General features: G+C 42.3%; 1 protein-coding gene across 4 annotated transcripts in view; it reads right to left on the bottom strand.

Moving 5' to 3' along the window:
• The window catches only part of HECW1 (HECT, C2 and WW domain containing E3 ubiquitin protein ligase 1), a 420,473-nt gene that overhangs the window by 211,574 nt on the left and 189,414 nt on the right, over window positions 1–19,485 (bottom strand). The gene's annotated exons all lie outside the window — the stretch shown is intronic.

The raw sequence follows: 19,485 nt of genomic DNA, 5'->3' as shown, positions 1-19,485 counted from the left end.
CTATGTTTGTTGCAGCATTATTTACAATAGCAAATATATGGAAGGAAACCAAGTGTCCATCAATAGATGAATGGATAAAGAAGATGTGGTATACATACACAATGGAATATTACTTAGCCATAAAAAATGAAATCTTGCCATCTGCAACAACATGGATGGATGTAGAGGTTATAATGCTAAGTGAAATAAATCAGAGAAAGGCAAATACCATATGATTTCACTCATATGTGGAATGTAAGAAACAAACAAATAAAAAAAAGACAGACAAAAACACAGAATCTCTTAAATATAGACAACAAACTGGTCATTGCCAGAGAGGAGGTGGGTGAAGTGAAATGCATGAAGGGGATTAAGAGTACACTTATCTTGATGAGCACTGAGAAAAGTATAGAATTGTTGAATCGCTATATTGTACACCTGAAACTAATATAACACTGTATATTAATTATACTTGAATTAAAAAAAAAAGAAACAATGGATTTCAAATTAAAATTTGAATCTGAAGAACATTTAGCTTCAGTAAGAGGAAATACCAAGAGCAGTATTTACAAAAATAATCAACACTAATGATATAAACCTTCTTAGGTCCTTCCAGTCTATCGTATATAGCAATATGTTTATTTGTATGCTTTTTCATTTTAAAATTAAATAGAGCTTAAGAAATGAGTAGCTTAGAGAACAGCTGTGATTTTTGACCAAAACAAAAGGAAGGGTTTTCCAGTAAAAGGGAATAAATGGGATTAGTGTTCATTGAAAAAGCCTCTAACATTGAAGATTCCATGACATATGTAAAGAGTTAACACTGGAAAAGTAATTTTATTTTAAAGCTGATATTGTTTGTTGGATATCTTGAAGGTAGAATTTTAAAGCTTTTCATGCATCAGGCTCTTGTTTTGGACTTACACCAGATTGAAGGAGTAACCTTTTATATACACTTGTCCTGTAATATTTCATTTTAGCAGTGTGCATTCAAGAACTCATTCAAAAAAGAAAATTATGTAAGTGTAAACATAAGAGGTTGTACCAAAAAAAAAAAAAACAACTTTGTTCTATTATAAATATTTCTGAGAAATATGGTGTTTTAACTTGGCTCAAATGATATTTTTTGTAGTAAAATTCTCATTAAAGTAATATATGACTCTAATAGAAAAAAATCTTATTGTATTACAGGATATCATATTGATTTGTCAAAACGTTGTCATTTGGTAAAGATATTATCTCAATTAATATCTTCCAGAGGTGGTTTAGAATGCTATATTATGGACTAATTATATTAGCTTTGTAATTTGAAAATAATTGAAAAAAATACAGTCATAAATTTTGAATAAACAGAGGAGATGTTCACATCCTTTAGAGTTTCAGATTTGCCTAACTTGTAAAAATTGCTATGTGCTAAGGTCATGTTTCTCTAATAGCTAAATTATGATGAAAAATAGTTAATTGCAATTTCTTTCTGAAGTAATTTTAATAATGGATATATCTTTTTTTACATAAAGAACTGAACATTATTTAACTAATTTCCTATTTAGAATAGCAGCATAAATCTTATGTTAATGCTTTCAAAAGCATTAACTGCAGCAAAAGTGAGAGATTGATCAAAATGAACCATTACGTAAAATAATGTTACAAGTTCAATTTATGGGCAATATTTATTTCAGGTGCTGGAGGGCCAATTCTAAACCCAAAAACAATCCCATAAATGTATTTTGTTCCTGCTTCAGTGCTGGTTATTAGGCAAGTGTTTCTGGTCTCTAGGATCAGTACATGTGGGGTATTTGCTAAAAGGAAATTGGACTTCCTCTTCCTGCTAGAATAATTGTAGCAGATTAAGGCTTCTACTGCTAACTTGGCAAACTGATTTTGAAACGAAATGTTTAAGGCACTGCATAACAATGGAAACAACAACTACAAATTCTGGACAGGAGAGCTAGTCAGGTGAATTGATAACCTACAGCCTCTACCCTTGGTGGCAGAAAACCAGCAGAGCTGCTGTTGGCCATGTGGGCCCAAAGGGGCAGGACTGAAGACCTCAAGACCCAGCTGGTTTCCCCTCAGACCTTTACCAAATCCTACGCTTTTAGGGCAAAAGTCTAAAAATCCAATCATGAAAACACCTGAAAAGTAGAGCCCTCTCTTGGTACTGAGGACACCTGGCAGGGACAGGGTCAGGGAAGGGTCCCTGATGAAAACTCTTGGCTCTTTGTGAAAGCCTTGCAGAGGGGTCCCTAGGAACAGGGTGAGCTAGAGGGAGACTGAGGCTTTACCATGACTCCACTGCACTTCATTCTGCTCATCCTTTAATTGGACCACCACCCATCAGCATCTGCACTGCCTTGTTGAGAAAAGGGCAAACCTTCTGCAGGGGAAGATGCTACTGCCAAAGTTCCTACATTTCACACGCAACTTATGATGATGGATAGAAAGCTGTCAAGGATGGTAAGAGACAGAAGCAACTGACCAAAAGCAAGAAGGAAAATGGAAAGAGGATCCTGATATTGAAGTCATTAAGCAAAGACTTTAAAGAAACCATGACTTATATTTGCAGAAGACAGATAAAGTGCAACCTTTGTCAGAAAATTAGAACCAATAGAAATGAATCAAATAGTGACTTTATTATTGAAAAATAGAAACGCTGCAATTAAGAATTCAGTGTATTGGCTTAGCAGCATAGCAAACACAGTAGGAAAAGGGTCAGTACAATGCATTCATAGAATACATCTAGAGTGAAGGAAGAGAAAAAAGAATGATAAATACAGAGGAGAGAATAAGGGACATATGGGACAATGGAATAGCTGGGTTCCAGAGAATGGGGAAGAGGCTTTTAAGGAGATGATAATAGTTTGCCATCCAGTCTCAGGATCAAAATGAGAATCACTCATAAGAACATCATAGTTCAACTGCTAAAAATGAAAGAAAAAGGGGAAAATCTTAAAAGCATCAGAAGGAAAGAAAACCCCATGTTATTTTCAAAGGAATGACAGAGACTAACATGACTTTTTGGAAGACAGAGAAATGACATTCTTATGTGCTACAGAAAATAACAGCTAACCTAGAATTTCATACAATTATGAAATTATTCTTCAAAAGTCAAAGTCAAATAGTGATGTTTTCAGACAAGCAAAAACTGAGGGATTTATCACCAGTAGGCCTGCACTAAAAGAAGTACACAAAAGAGGCTCTTTCCTTTTATTGTTTTTTTTGTTGTTGTTGTTGCGGGGAGAGAGAGTGTGCAAGTGAGTGAGGGGCAGAGAGAAAGAATCTTATGAGGGTCAGAGAAAGAGGGAGAGAAAGAGAAAGAGAGAGAGAGAGAGAGAGAGAGAGAGAGAGAGGAGCAGGGCTCACCTGAAGCAGGGCTCGAGCTCACCCAAAGCCAGGCACGAGCTCATGAACCATGAGATCATGACTTTCGCCAAAGTCAGATGCTTAACGACTGAGCCATCCAGGCAACAGCTCTTTCCTTTTAGAAGGAAAATGATCCCAGACAGAAACACAGATGTGTGGGGCTCAAGCTAAGACAGTGGAGCAGTAGGACCCTAGGCTGGTCTTGTCCCTCTGACACAGCTGGATAACTATCAAATTAACCTGAAGATTAACAGAACAAACGCCACAACCAGAGGGAGTGAAGAGCCAACATGGAGGAAGGTAGGAGGTGTGGAGACACAGTGTGGGGCTGAAACAGACAGCGGCTGCCACAGAGGAGGGAGAGCCGTGGTTGAGGAGAAAGGCGAGAGAGAGTGGGGTACAGAGGGGAACACACAGGAGAATATTTCCCCAAAGCCATTGTCTGGGAAAGCGAGAGGGGCTGATTTTTGTGAGTTCTAGTAATCAGTGGGGCTTGAAGACTGGAGTTTTAAAGATCTGGCTTGGCTGGGAGAGCCCTGAGGGTGCTGCCCTTCTCCTACAGAGAAGGCAGGCAAGCAATCTGGGGGCATATGGGGCATGGCATGGAAACAGCAATCTGAGGAGCACCTGGGACACAGTGGAGATTGTTCACTCTTCTTGGAGCATATGCCTGAGAGGTAGTATTTATGGAGGCACCTCTCAGGGACAAAGGAGATGGTTGGCACCATTTCCTCCCCCTACCCCTCAGCATAGGTGCAGAGCCACCTGAGGAGGGCAGCTTGGCCCTGACACTGGCTGCCTAGCCTGCTTGCTCCAAGTCCTACGCCCCGGTGCTCTGGTGCGACTACCATTCTCAGTCAAACCTCCCTCAGTCCCAGTGCAGCTAGAGGCTCTTCCAGAAGACGAGCACAGGTCCCTGCCCACACTACATTCCTGAAGCCTTGAGTTTTAAGTCGGCAGGCTTGGCTGGGATAGTGCCCTCTGGCTGCCCAGAGGGCACTGCACTGCTCCTAGAGAAAAGGCAGGTAAAGAACTTGGGGGCAGTGTGGAAACAATGAAATGAAAAATGCCTGGGACACACAAGGGGAGATTATTCACTCTTCTTGAAGTGCTTCCCTGAGATGCCACATGCATTGAGACTCGTCTTCAAGGACTAAAGAACTGACTGGCACCATTTCTATCCCCCACTCCTTAGCATAAACATCGAGCCACCCGTGGGAGGAAGCACAGCCTCTACACTGACTGCTTCGCTGGCTTCCACTAAGTCCTACACCTCTGTGCTCTTGCAAGATTGCCCTTCTCCTGTAAGTGTACCTCAGTCCCAGCATGGTGGGTCCCTTCCCCTGAAGGCCAGCAGAAACTCCTGCCCACACCATGTCTCCTGACCAGACAGTTCTGTAGGGTCTCAGTTCCAGTAGAGGTGGTGACAGGTCTCATTTCATAAGCAGAACAAGCACACCGAGTTAAAACTTGTCACATCCTGGCCAAGGACAAAACACTGCCTACTGCAAGCAAAGAGAGCCTCTGCAGATGACCAGTCTGAAGGATAGAGCAGCCAAAATACAACAGCAGAGAGCACACAGCACATACCAGAGACATGGAATGGAATGGAATATTTCTCAGCCATAAAAAAGAATGAAATATTTCTATTTGCAAGGATGTGGATGGAGCTAGAGAATACTATGCTAAGTGAAATAAGTTGATTAGAGAAAGACAAATACCATATAATTTCACTCATATGTGGAATTTAAGAAATAAAACAAATGATCATAGGAGACTAAAAGAGGAAAACCAAGAAACAGACTCTTAACTATAGAGAAAAACTGATGGTTACCAGAGGGTAGGTGGTGGGGCAGGGCAGGGGGACAGGTTAAATAGGTGAAGGGGATTAAGGAGGGCACTTGTGAACAATGGCTATTGTGTGGATGTGTTGAATCACTGAATTGTATACCTGAATCTAATGTTACACTGTATGTTAACTAACTAGAATTTAAATAAAAACTAAAAAAAAAAAAAAAAGCATGCAAGATAAAAAAACACATATACACGTCAATGTATAGGAAGGAGGGAAGAGAAACAGAATGGGTTAAAATGTGAGTAAAGCTCTGCTTCTTGATTTGGGTGCTATGTACATGGATGTGTTCACTTTCTGAAAATTCATAAGCTCTTCATTTAAATTTGTGCATTTTTCTATGTGTGTGTTATGCTTCACTTAGAATTTTACCAAAACAAAGCAAAACAAAAACTGCTTAGTGGAAAATTTACAGCCTTAAGTGCATACATCTAGAAGAATAGCTAAAAACCAATGAGCTAAGCAGCCATCTCAAGAAATTAGAAGAACAACAACAAATTAAACCCAATGAAAGTAGATGGAAGGAGATCATAAAAATTACAAATAAGAGCAGAAACGAATTAAGCAGAAAACATACACAGAAGATCAAGAAAACCAAAAGCTGGCCCTTTGTAAAGATTAATAAAATTAAAAAATCCCTGGTGAGAGAGAGATAGTTAGAAAAATAGAGAATCTGAAAATGAAAAAGTAACACTTAGCTGCTGACCTTCTTTGTGTTATCTCTCCTGGGTGGAGTTGGATGAGCTGTCTCTAAGCCTCCCAGGGGGCATTCAAGTTGGAAGCAGGGATCCCAACAGATCCTCAGAGGCCAAGTGTACATGATTGGCCATGACACCACAGATTCCAGTACCTTCTGTGCCACATGTTTTTATCCCTAAATCTGGATTACTGGGGTAGGTCTCTGCATGTTAGTCCAAGTAGTGGGAAGGCTCTTGACTGGTCAGTTGCTGGAGAACTGAGTTCCCTAGGATTGAGGTAGGACACGTAAATCAGAAGGACTGACAGACTGAAAGTTCCAGAAAGTAGAAAGTACAGCTCCTGGCATAAAGGGAAAGGGTCAGATGGAGACCCTTCCCTATATTCTATGCTGATTACAAATGTCTTAAGCCAGGTCTTGACCTGCTGGAGTGTGTTCTAGAGGTCTTTCAGGGCAGCATGTACTTTTCTCAGGCATTAACCAACTTTTTCCAGATTGGTGGTGCCACGAAGTACAAGGATATATTAGGAAGAGGTTTAAATGTGTGAAGGGCAGTGTTGAGAGTGTGTGGGTGCAGGAGGGAAGCAATCTCAGCCTGACGTTTAAAATGAACTGCTCTGGTCAGTAAGAGAATTTTGAATATTGACTTATGAAACTGGATCAAGGTAAGAACCACAAACAAGTGTCAGGGGCCTATTTCAGAAGACCTGAGTGACAAATAGCTTTTATGACATTGGAGTGTGAGTAACGCACTACCACAGTAAAGCAGGTCAGAGCTTCATACCTATGGCTATTCAGGTGGTTAGGAGGGTAGCCTAATCCTTTAGGCTAACAGGGTATATCTTTGACCATGTTCAGATCTTAGGGATGGTAGTATGAGGCAGTGTAATTTCTGATACATGGTCACCAGACATTCCTGTGGCTATATTTAACAGGACTGATGCATTACCAGCTCCAGAGACACAGCTCACGGAAACCTATCAAAATGGCTCTCTTGGAATCATATAACACAGACAATCACGTTTTAATCTTGTGAATAGGCTGCACGACAAGGTAGACTCCTCAGAGGTGGGCTTCTCTGGTAAGAAGTACAGGAATCCACCCTAGTAGAAAATGTTGCTCTGTCCCTAGTAGAAAATGTTTCCCCTCAGGGTGCCTCTCTTCTCCCTTTACCCAATTTCCCCTTGGGTTCTAGGAGACATTAAGCTTTCTCACAATTTGATGCTCAGTCAGGACTAACGTGGTTGGCTGCAGATGGGACCACAGTTTTCTGTGGGGAGAGTTTTGCAGGCCAGGAATACTCAGACCTGCAGTTCTGGCCCAGGAAAGCCCACCCACCAGTCTGGCTCCCTGGCACACAGGACGTGGTAGCTCAAAGCACATATAGACATGCCAGGCCATCTGGCATGCTGCATATTGAATTTGCTGCTTTTCCCAGGTGCAGTTGATTCTAAAACCTAGGATACAGCAAATGAATGCTGGGTCCCTTTTAGGGACCTCTGACATAAAAAAAAAAAAAAAAAAAAAAAAAAAAAAAAAAAGCAGCCTTACAGCAAGCAAGTTCCTGAGAAAGGAACAATGCACTCCACTGGTGTAGGATTTCATGAAAAAAAAATATATTTTCAGCTTTGGAATTTACTGGAATTGTTGCCACTTGAGGAAAAACTCATTTCTGAGTTGGAAGCTTTGATCTTCACTATACAGCTGAGTTGGGGAGGCCATCCAGGAAGAAAGTCTACAGACACTGTGTGGTATGATGGTGCAGGTTAGAGTCACAGCCATTAGAGAAAAAAAAATGATGAATGAGGCACACATGCCATCCCATAAAACACAGAAATATTAACCTAGCTAATAGCACAAGCCTTTACTGGGATGGCAGAGCCTTGCGTTCCACCAGACCGGCATGTGCAAGGCACTTGGCTGAACTGGAAATTTCAGCATCTTTTTCAGGGTAGGCTCAGAGATGAGTCTATACCAGATGACCAAGAACTGTCCTAGAGGAAAGTGTGTGGAGGTGGGAGGGGCGACAGAAGAATCTCGAACACACCACGGTCAGACTCTTGCTTGTGTCAGAGGTGGTCAAGCAAGAGGGGCATGCGTCTTACAAACAGTCCTAATTTGACATAAACATCCCAATAACTATCCCTTCACTTCTACACTTTCTCCAGGTGGCAGGAAACACAGGCTTTATGAAATTCTTACTATCTTGCATCTGGTTTAGCTTCTTGCCCGCTGACAGCTTGGAGCTGCCTATAAGCTTCGCATCATTCTCTTGCGTCTCATACAAAGAGTTTTAGGACAGTCTGATCCTTTAGTTGAGTTCCGGATCTCTGGCTCCTTTCCAGCCTTGGTGGGATGGGGACAGAAGCAGCCTCACGCGCAAAGGACCTTCTTCCTGCTCCTCTTCACTCGGTCGCCGACAGAGGGCGCTGCAGGGGCTGAGCGCAGGGACCCCAAGGGCTCCCTGGGCTGAGCGGATGATGGAGACAACTGGGGACCCTCATGAGACCCCAGGAGCCGAATCCTCTATCAGAGTCCATCTCTTGTAAAAATTTGCTTTGTGCAGTTGCTTATGAGGTCACTTAGTTTGTGTCAAGTATCCAGAGCTTCCATTTAACTGGTTGTGATACTTTAATGTTCATTTTTTGTATTGAGTTTGCCTGAAATGTATTTTATTCAATTTGAGAACTACCTGTGATTAGGCTAGTAGTACAAAGGGTGCAGTCTCGTGATAAATTATTTTGACTATTGTTTATTTTCCATGTTCCATTACCCTTTTTGCCCTTCTATTACTGTTTTTTTTTTTTTTATGTAATCTACTCTTCCCCTTCGAAAAAATACTTTGTATTATTTATATTATTTCATCTATTCCTTTGTTAAAGGGTCAGCTGGGACTTAAAGTCTCAATGCATGTGGCATCTCAGGGAAGCACTTCAAGAAAAGTGAATAATCTCCCCTTGTGTGTCCCAGGCATTTTTCATTTCATTGTTTCCACACTGCCCCCAAGTTCTTTACTAGAAACTCATGTCCTCTGTTATGGAAAACCCACACTGTAAAATAAGCCTCTTTTATTCTAGGGTAACTATTAATGGAGAGAGAAAGAGAGAGAGAGAGAAAGAGAGAGAGAGAGAGGTTTTAAATATAAGGAATAGAAGTCTCATGAAAGGCTTTGAATATATAGGTTCAAATTTCTAGATTTTGTACAAAAATAGCAGTGTTTCATAGATGCCATTCTCTAGTAGACAGTGTGATATTTATAACTGTATTTTCTCCAAGATATGAGAGGCATAATGACACAGATCATCTCTTAGAAGATGAGTTCTCCGGTTTGGATTTTAAGGATTTTTAAGGAGAGATTGGAGCTCATTCTGGTGAAGTTGAGAAACACAATTAGCTCCTTCCTCCTTTCTGCTTTTTGTCTGCCATCTTCTCTCAGGTAACAGCTGGCAGTAGCAACGTGGGTCTGAATGTGGCCCAGTACCTGCAAACTCTGGTTTTGCTTGGAAAGAGGGAAACAAGGCTGAATTAGCAGCTGCCACAATGGACAAGGTGTTTGCATTTTCTAGACTTTGTGGGTGTTGGTGGGTTTTGCAGTATTCTTGGGTACCATATCAACTCTGGAATTTTGGGAAGGTGGGATGCATGAGATACTGAGGTCTGGATTAATGAGAAATTGTGAGGAGTTAGTGCTATTTATATAGTATATGAACTCTGAACTCTTTTTTGGCTGTACAAAGCCCATGTGGACAACATTGCTGGCATCATTCGAAAATGGCCTTGGAGTTGACTTGGAAGAGGCCTGTCTTGGCTGATGACAGCAACTCCTGGGAGTGACCTCTGAACTGGCCCCAGGTAGGTGCAAGGGAGCAGTGACAAGTGTCTAGGGAGGCACACATGGTGTTCAGGCAGGCTTCCCTTACTTCTGTGGGTCTCTGTCCTCACCAAGAACTCTACCTACAATTGTGCCTGACCATAGACTCAGCTGAAAGTCTCAATGTGTCAAAAGGAAGCAGTGTAAGTTGGGGATGAGGTGGAAAAGGGAAAATTCTCCCTTCCTATTGCTTGTCTAGCATCAGCTTCTAACTAATCAAAGGAGGAACTGCTAATCACTAAACTGGTTGGTCAGATTCCCAGTGTGGACTGAGCCATGTTTATTGGAGAGCAGAATAACTCTTCTTTAAAAGGTGGGGGGCACCTGGGTGGCTCAGTTGGTTAAGCCTCTGGCTCTTGATTTTGGCTTAGGTTATGATTTTACAGTTCATGGGATTGAGTCTGGCTCTGTGCTGACAGTGTGAAGCCTGCTTGAGATTCTCTCTCTTCCTCTCTCTCTCTCTCTCTCTGCCCCTCCCCCACTCTCACCCTCTCCCTTTCTCTCTCTCTCAAAATAAATAAGTATTTTTAAAAATGTTTTTAAATTAATAAATGAAAGGCTGTACCTCTCTGCCCCCTCCTTATTCCAAGAAGTTGGACATATCTGTACGCTGTATTCCGTTTTTGTGGTGCCCACTTGCCATATGTGTCTGACCAGGGACCACTTGGTTCCCTCCCTCACCCATATTTCCCTGTTTCTTCCTCTAGATGGCTCAGAGGCCACTTGTGGGAAAGATAAGACATAACAGTTGCTGTCCTTGAGCATGAGTCTCTTGCTTTCTCCACAGGAGTTCTGAGCACTAGCTTAAGTAATTCATTAATTAATTGAATAAATATTTATTAGGCCCCTCTTAGGGAGATGCTACTAGTGATAAAAAAATCTCTAAAAATATTATCTCATGTTGAACTTATGGGTGATTTTTACTTTGATCTTTTCTTCAAATTTTCTGTAGGGAATCAGTAAACTTTAAAAAATGCATATACAAATGAGATTCATACACACATAACAACTATATTGAAATGGAGAAGATTCTGGGTTTATGTGTGGGGAAGTAACTGACATCTTGGATAGCATCTGTCTTCTAATTTGAACTTTCTCTGTAGCTTTTTATGGTGGAGCTTACTGAACCCCTCACTCAGAATCATATGGATGGGAGGAAGGCCATATGTTAATCACTTCTACTTTCCTTCCTCTGGTCAAGGACTTACTATCCCAGTGACATCTGGGTCCCCATTTTGATGCCCAAATAATCCCCTGCCAGTTACTCTGGGAGGTAAACCCCCAGCACTGACTCCAACTTCAAAGTTCCATCCAGTGTATTGCCTGGATATGATACCTGGATGTAATACCCCACCCCCCATGGGACCAGAACCCTGCACTGAATCTCCATCCTCCTGGTGGTGGCCCTTCTGGCCTACTTTGATCTTATCAGGACATCACGGGAGTGAAAAGAGCAGGCTCCAAGGTCACACTGCCAAGGTCTGACGGGTCCCACCCTGTGAATAGTGGAGCAGCTGCATTTTTCCTGCACCTCAGATTCCTTATCAACAAAAAGGGAAAGTATTATCTGCCACCTAGGGTTCTCATGAAGGTTAAATGGGACAATACGTGTTAGGGTGCTCAGCATGTGCTTGGCACATCAGGAGAGCTCAGAGATCTTCAGTTCTGCTATTACTATTATTACTCCTCTATTCAGGACATCAGTCTTTCCCCAAATGGCAGTTCAGGGATCAGATCTTATGAGCCAGGCTCAGGTCCCCAGGGACAAGCACAGGCCACCATCCGTGGGATGGCTGCAGCCGCCTTCATTCCCATCTGCTATATCTGTCTAATTGGACATCACGGTAATCAGCTGGGCATGCCCTTCAGACACGGCCTCACCCACCTGGCTGCAAGTCCAGACACAGCGTCCTAGTTAGGTCAGGTTCCCTTGTCTGCCCTACATACTCTCCTGCCAAACGCGGTGTCTCTCTGCTTTGTCCCACACCGGCCTTTAGGAGAAAGCTATCATGCCCCATCTCATGGACATTAAAATGGGCAGAATACTTCCTCCTTCTCTTGTTGAAGCACTGTCCAGAGGCAGGGGTATGGAGAGTCTCAGCAGCCCTGCTTGTTTCTAGCTCCCTGTGTGTATGGCATGGAGAGAAAGAGACTCATTTTGTGTACAGAGTGGCTTTGAGAGGGACCGAGAGAGTCTTTTTTGTAGAGTGGTAATTTTACTCCACCACACCTATACAGGTGAAAATCACTCCTGAGTCTTTCCAGTTTCTTCTTATTTCCCTTCTTGGTAGGAAAGGGGTGCTATAAGGTGGTCAGCACACACGTCTTGACCCCAAGTCCTGTCCCTATCCTGCCCCACTACACTTCCAGTCTCCTGGTCCCTAGCAGGTCAAGGACTTCCAGGAAAAGCTGGGCTCTTAACTTTCTCTGCATCCAGTTCCTTCTGACTGCTTATGGGCCCCGGTCCATCGAACATCCAACATCCCCTACCTCTTCCCTGGGGCTGATGAGCACAAGCAGGTGAGGCTGGTTCATACCCCAGCTGTACCACACACACTACCACGTCTATTTTCTCCTCAGAAACAATGGTGCTGGCACCCTCCTCATGGTGCTGTCATCAGCATAACAGGGTGTAAAAAAGTGGACACGAGTGGGTACTAAATCAATGAGAGCTCTTTTGTTATGGCTCCTTCCCCTCATTCTGTACACATGTTCAAGCCCGTCTCAGTCCTATTCCCCATGCTGCCGCCTCAGAGTCTCTCACAGCCTCCTCGCTGGAGGAGCGCCAGGACACTTTGCTCTCCTCTGTCAGTGCAGATGTACCAGAGGGCCACCACCATTCCAGTGTGCCCAGGATGGACAGGTTTCCTGGGACTGGAAACTTTCAAAGCCAAAACCAGAATTGCTCTGAGCAAGGCAGGATGAACTGTTCACCCTACTCTTTCTCATCAGCTTGTTGAATTTTCTTTTTACGATAACCACCACGGCCCCCATATGGCAACTGTGCATAGATGCATTCCAGACCGTGTCTCCCGTGACCCCTCCATTGGCACTCACCAGGTTGTGTTGACGATGCCTCTCTGATAGGTTCTCCTCCCTGACTCCCACGGCCCCACTCTTTCCATTTCTCTGGTGCTACGGCAACTCTTGCTACATAACGAAGGAATCAAAAACTTAACAACTTAAAACAGTACTATATTGTGATCTCTCAAGGTTCTGTGAGGTGACTGGGTCCAGCTGGACAGCTCTCCCTTGGGGGTCTCACATGCTGTTGCCATGTATAACAGCCGGGCTGCACCCCACCGTCCCTTGGATGGGGACAGCTGGAGCAGCTGAGCTGGTGAACCATCTCTCTATGCAACCTTTCACGTGGCCACCGGGGCTTCTTACAGCACCGCTGTCTCAGGGTTCTAAGATTGAGTATTCTAAAGGGTAGGAAGTGGAAGCTACCAGTCTCTTAAAGCCTGAGCCTGGAAGTTGGCACAGCATCACTTCAGCACAGAAACTCTCACGGGAGAGGAGACATGGACCCCTCCTCTCAAGAGGACTGTCAAGGAATCTGTGGCCACACTTAATCCTCCACACTTGATGATCTCTCTTCTTCCCCCTCCTCCTCTTCCTCTCCTCCTTCTGTCAGGAATCTGTCTTAACTCTCACCTATCCCCACCTGCCCACTCCCCATGCCTTCATGCCTTTGTCGGTGCTGTCCCTTGCCTGAAATGACCTCTCTACACTTGACCCCCAACACAGCCCTTCCCACTGGCCCAGTCTGCCTATGAGCTCCTCTTATGTATGGGGATGATTAACTCTGTGTCCCAAGGCTGGGTTGGGTGCTCCTCCGTCTTCACTGATATGGGACACTGTAAGAGGTATGTGTTAGTCTCCTGTACTAGAATGCAAGAGCCTTGGCAGGGACCAAGCCTTTACCTCTAGATCTGAGGTCCTGAAGACTAGTAGAGTCCAACAGGCCTCCAGCACTATAGGGTTAAGAGAGGCAGGTGAATCTGTATGTTCTTTTACTGACATGGTGACTCATCCAGAAAGGTCTCAGTCTGTGATAATAGGGCCTGACCATTTATTTGTGTTGATGAAGAGCTTTCATGTCATTGGGAGAATCTGACACATATCCAACTAGAAGTCAGCACTATCTGTATTGCTGCAAATCTGAATTGACTGTTTGGTTATATCTTTCTGTTTTCTGTAATAATGCTGAGTCACTCTTTGTATGGTCTGTTATTTAATCTGATAGACTGACACTTCTGTGGACTGAAGATCAATTTTGCTGCCCCTGATGTAATGGAATATTCGACATGGTAAGAAGTGATTGCACCCAACACTTTGGCTTCTCACATTGGGTAGACTGGGGGCAAGCCGGCTGTGTGTGTCTCCTTACTTGTATGTCCTGTTTTCCCACCTGGACCCCTGCCCTTCCACTGCCACAGTCCCATCGTTTTATTGGCCCCGTTCAGCCAGAACCACTGCACACTTAGATTGGCTTGGCAGCCAAGATGGTATTATTATGTGAATATCTCCAACCATTTCACTCTGGTCTATTGAAGAGTGAGTGATTGTGTCTTTGGTGACGTGGGTTCCTTTCTCCACCACTCCCAGAGATTTATCTCCAGAACGATTACTTTTAGGCTTCTAAAGCAAAATGTGAAGGAAAAAAGGAAGGGAAGAAGCGCACCCTGAGTGTGAGCTACAACCAGGAGTACGTTTATGGAGAAGTTTAGGTGGAAGGAAAACCAGGGGAATTGTGTGGTGAAAGAGAAAAATGAATTTTAGGAGTATTGCTGTGAACTATCCATTTTTTTCCTCAATCTTGAAGAAATATAAGTAAGAACATAAGCAGTATGTTGTAGAGTACAATGCTGACCATGATTTCCCTTTGGGACAGTATTAAACTGGATGAACAATGGAGATAGTCATGGTGTCCCAGGAATTATGGAATAAAAATAAGATGACATAATAATATTGATGTCCACTATCTTGCAAATATTTCTATGGAGCCATTCTTGTTCCTCACAGAAAACCTGTGAAGCAGCATGAGTACCGGGCTTATGTTTAGTCTCCCCAAGTAGACTTGAGACTTCCTGAGGGCTTGGAGTCTATGGCTCAAATGTTTACTGTAGTACAGATGGAGACACCTCCTTGGAAATCACAAAACAGTGATTGAAAATGGCAGCCTGCAGTACAGTTCTCAGCCATACTGGTTCCAACAGCAGAGCAGTGCTGGTGAAAATATGCTCAGGTTCAAATAAAAGGCTGTAACAATGTGTCACCTGAACCAACGTGATTGTCCACCTGATGAGACCCCTGTGTCTAATCATGGATCTGGGTGGCCTCCCGGCTCCAGGAGGACTGGCCCTTGCTCTTGCTGCATTGCCGGAGAGGAGAAAGCATGTGCCAGAAATGCTAATGAGGGGAAGCCAGCCGGTTCTCCTGGAGCTCTGCTTTTCCTCCAGTGCCTTTGGTCTTCAACTCTAGCTGCAAAGCATTTCTCACAGAAAACTCTCCGAATAAAGCCATTCAGTTCACACAGTTGTCACCATGACACCCCCTTGTCCATTCCCTGAGGAGAAATGCCAAGTGCAATGTGCACTGCTGATCTGACTCCCTTTCCGAGTGGCACCGCAATCCCTAACTCAAAGCCTTCTTACACAGCGGATCTGGTTACACCAGACACACCTGGCCTTCACTGGGTGAATCATCCATCCTTATGGGGCTGCACTGGGGGCAGTACACATTAACTTCATTGTACAGATGAAGAGACAGAGCGGGCCACACCGGGGTTGATGTTGAGCCCACCTGTCTCTCACTGGGAAACCCCTTGCCCAAGTGTGGACTGAGAGGCAAATGCTGACCCTTCCCACCTGTGTAAATTTCACCTCACCAGGCTCAATGGGTGTCATTAAAAACTAGGTCCTTAGATTTGGTGTTAAGTATAATCAGGGGCCACTGTGTACTTTTTAACTTTGGGAGGATGGATGGAAAAGGATCTTGGGAATGTGCTAATGTTTGACGGACATTCTGACAAACGCAGGATGATAGAATCAAAGCGGGCAGTAGCAGGGAGTGATTCTGGAAACGAGGACACAGTGGGGAAGGATCCAATGTGGGAGCAGGGCAGGACCAGTGACCTGAGCAGGGGCAGGAAACCAAGGCAAGGCAGAGCAGTTAGAGGACTGTGGATTTCTGGTTGGTATCCAGACAGCTGTGAGAAGGCAGAGCTCCTGACCGTGATAACAGGACACAACACAAAAGTGGGTGGAGAAAGGAGATCCCTTCAGGAGAAACTCTTTTTGGCTGTAATCAGTGGTGGCAGCAGGCACATTTTTCTTCCTGCTACCGATGAGGAGCAACAATGAACAGGGAGCTACATGGAACAGATTTGGGCCAAGGATCAACACAAAGATGCCTTCCCTGTAGAATCATCACCCTTGTCATTGCTTCTGGGCAACATAAGCCCCAATTTTGAAGGAGTTCTGATAGGAGCACACGATCAGCAAGGACTGTGGTGACTCCTGAGGATTAAGCCTAGCCTGCTCTAAGCCTGACTACACATATTAAAAAATAGTAATGGAGTTACTATAATGATACGGCATTTTAAGATTTGATCAGGATGAGTAAAGCTGAAACTTCACTAGTTCTTTCTTTTGTCAGTGTTAAAATTTGCATCTTTTTGCAGTTCTCATATTACAGCAATTATTAGTATAGTCAAACAGCCAGGGGCCCACTAGGGAAAAGTTATGCCAGAGAAAAGGAAACAATTCAGGTTTTATTTCTTTTGTGTTTTATCATGCATGTAATTCCTTAAAGAGTGCAGAAAATAATCTGTTTTGAATGTTCCTAATTTGGAAGTACGTTCAAAATCCGATTTAGCCAGACCTTAAAAAAAATTGTATAAATCAACAGCAATTACCTAATTCTAAATTGAATCATAACCCTGAAGAAATGTACTGTCAGAACATTATAGACTCCAAGTAATCAGTGATGTATCTCTACTCTTATAAAAGGAAATAATAAAAGGAAAAAATAAAGACAAAAACGGAAAATAAAAATGAAATAACAACCCCATTTATTTCATTACTTTAATTTAACCCTCAGATAGAAAGAATGACCTCCTGTTGTATTTCAACATTTAAAATCTGGCCTATGTGCAAAGTTTGTAAAATAATTTTTAATTTTAAGAAGGTATAATTTACCAATTAGATTAATGTGTTTATTACTATTTAGAGACTTCAAGAGTCTTATTTCTATTAACGTCAAAAACTTCTGTAAACTTCTGGTTAATGGACTGTGTTCTGCATTTTTATTATAGCAAGAGGACCTTTGATGCTTTGCTGCATTAATGAAAGATAGTGATATTAGAACATTTTGTACATCCAATCTCTTCCTGTTTGTTAATTTGGCACTTTTTCAATCATACATTTTTGAAAATATAAGTGATTTCACATTAAAATATAAATCCATACAGCATATTTATAGTTTTAATGCATTCAGACTCCTAAAGCTATAGTCCATCACAGCATTTTAATTTATTTGATTTATATGTGTGCCCTGAGCTAATATTCTAATCATTTTTAAACTCAATTAATCTTTTTCTGGATACATTTTTAGTTTTTGACAAATTATATTACATTTGTACAAAATCTTACATTCTTTATATATTGAGCACTGTTTTGATGTATTTGCAAAATGTAAATATCCGCCTTCTCAATTTCATCCATTTGTCTAAAACACTGAGATATTGCTAGTCCAACAGGGATACTGCAGAGTGAGATTGTCCCAGATTTGCACCAGAACACTTATAAAATTCCATTTTTCTAAAGTGTTCGATTTTTAGTTATTTTGAATATGACGTGGCAAGCCATTTGTTTACTATAGGACATTGCTACTTAACCAAGTTTGAATACACTTGCACTCAGTTATGGCAATATTTTTTATAATTTACAGAGCTGCTTTTATATTATAATATCTTCTAGTGGTATTTAAAGTGTTTCTTCATGAAGACAATTATATGATATGGCTTGTTATTTGAGATGAATATACACAAAATATTCTATATGTCACAGAAATCTTGGAAATCTTGAAAAGAACTTCTTTGGAAAGAATGGCACTATTGCTAGATGACTTTATACACAGACTCATCTTTTTTACGTTAGCTCATAAGATTTCACATTATCCTTAGTACTTATTTCCTTGACTCTAAAAAGACAAAAACTTGGAAGCTGTGCTCATTCCTGCACCATTTTGAGCTGAGACTATATTTTGACCCTAAATGGTGTCGATTTCCCAATTAGTTGGAACTCCAAAGAAGGAAACAGGGGCGTAGTAAAGAAGTCCTTTCCTACCAGACTTCCAATGTAGATCAGATCAGGGCATATAGTCAGCTATTGTGTTTAATATTCATTGCTAATGCAAGTTTTTACCTTTTTTGTTCTTTCTGGCATTTGGGAAGTCATATTAAGTACTACTAGCTGGAACCTGTCTTTGTCCCCACATCAAGCCCACCTATGTCCTTTATGATAAATGATGCTATTTTCGGGATGGGGAAGATACTGGCATGACTTGGGCAAAGGGGGCATGCTGGGGAGGGTGCAGAACTAGGGTTGAGGGATGAGGGTGGGTTTTGTTGGGGCTTGGCAACAAGGCAGAGAGGTTTCAGCTGATGTAGTCAGAAAGCAGAGCCATGAGGCTTTTGAGCAGATGGTATCAGAGTTGAATATAAAGGCATTTTGTCTGGTATCAGAATCAGAATGGATTAGGAAGAGAAAAGCTAGAGACAGGGAGATAAATACTAAGGAAAAGGGAATCTCTTGTTGGGAACTTCATTATGACTAAACCAAAGTCAAGGGCCCAACCACATCTCATAAAATCATGTCCCCTCTACATCTGATAGTATCAATCTCCTATCTACATATGTTTGCCAATAAAAAAGGGGGGCATTTGTGTCATTCCTAGGAGCAGAGACACCAAAAGCTTCTAAAGGGAAGACACCAGACATTTCATCTTCAAATCTCTGGTTTTTGGAATATAGTAGGTCTTACAAAATGCTTACTAAGTGAACAAATGGAAATGAGAGTAAATAAAAATGGGAGCAAAACATGCTAGAGACTATAGTTTTTCCTGAACAAGTCAAATGATTATAGACTTTAGTTTCCTGGCCATGTATCCTTTCCTCTGAGAACTGGACAGTTGGAACAAGGGACTATTCCATCATTACCTTTCAAAAGTGACATACTGACTGAATCCCTGCTATGGACCAGAAGATGCAGGAGGGATTTGTACATTTAGCACTCTCCCATACCCAAGTGGGAAGGGAAGAACTTGCAGATAAGGGTATTCTGTGCATTCCTTCAGTTGGTAAACATGAGGCCCACATAGATATTTCCTTGTGCAATGGGAAATGCACCAGTATGGGGATTTTGGAAAAGAATCCTTCCTTAACTACAAATATGACTTATTTTCAAAGATAGCATAAAATTTTAGGAAATATCTCAGTAAAATACATGATGACAAGTTTATACACCCAGAGATATCAGTAGATCAGGAATCAAAGAAACAGGTCAGTAGTAGTAACGTATCACCTCCATCCTGGGGAATTATGGCCAGAGCTGAAAATCAGGGTGAAGTGTGGAATATCCCCAATATTCTGGGGCCATGATCAGGGAGTCTTGAAGAACTGGCTCAAGCAAAGCCAACACTGCACTACAGGATACA

The sequence above is a fragment of the Acinonyx jubatus genome, chromosome A2 (assembly GCF_027475565.1).
Source record: "Acinonyx jubatus isolate Ajub_Pintada_27869175 chromosome A2, VMU_Ajub_asm_v1.0, whole genome shotgun sequence".
Classification (NCBI taxonomy): Eukaryota; Metazoa; Chordata; class Mammalia; order Carnivora; family Felidae; genus Acinonyx; species Acinonyx jubatus.
Note: the sequence above shows the minus strand (reverse complement) of the source record. Positions and strands in the feature narration are given on the sequence as shown.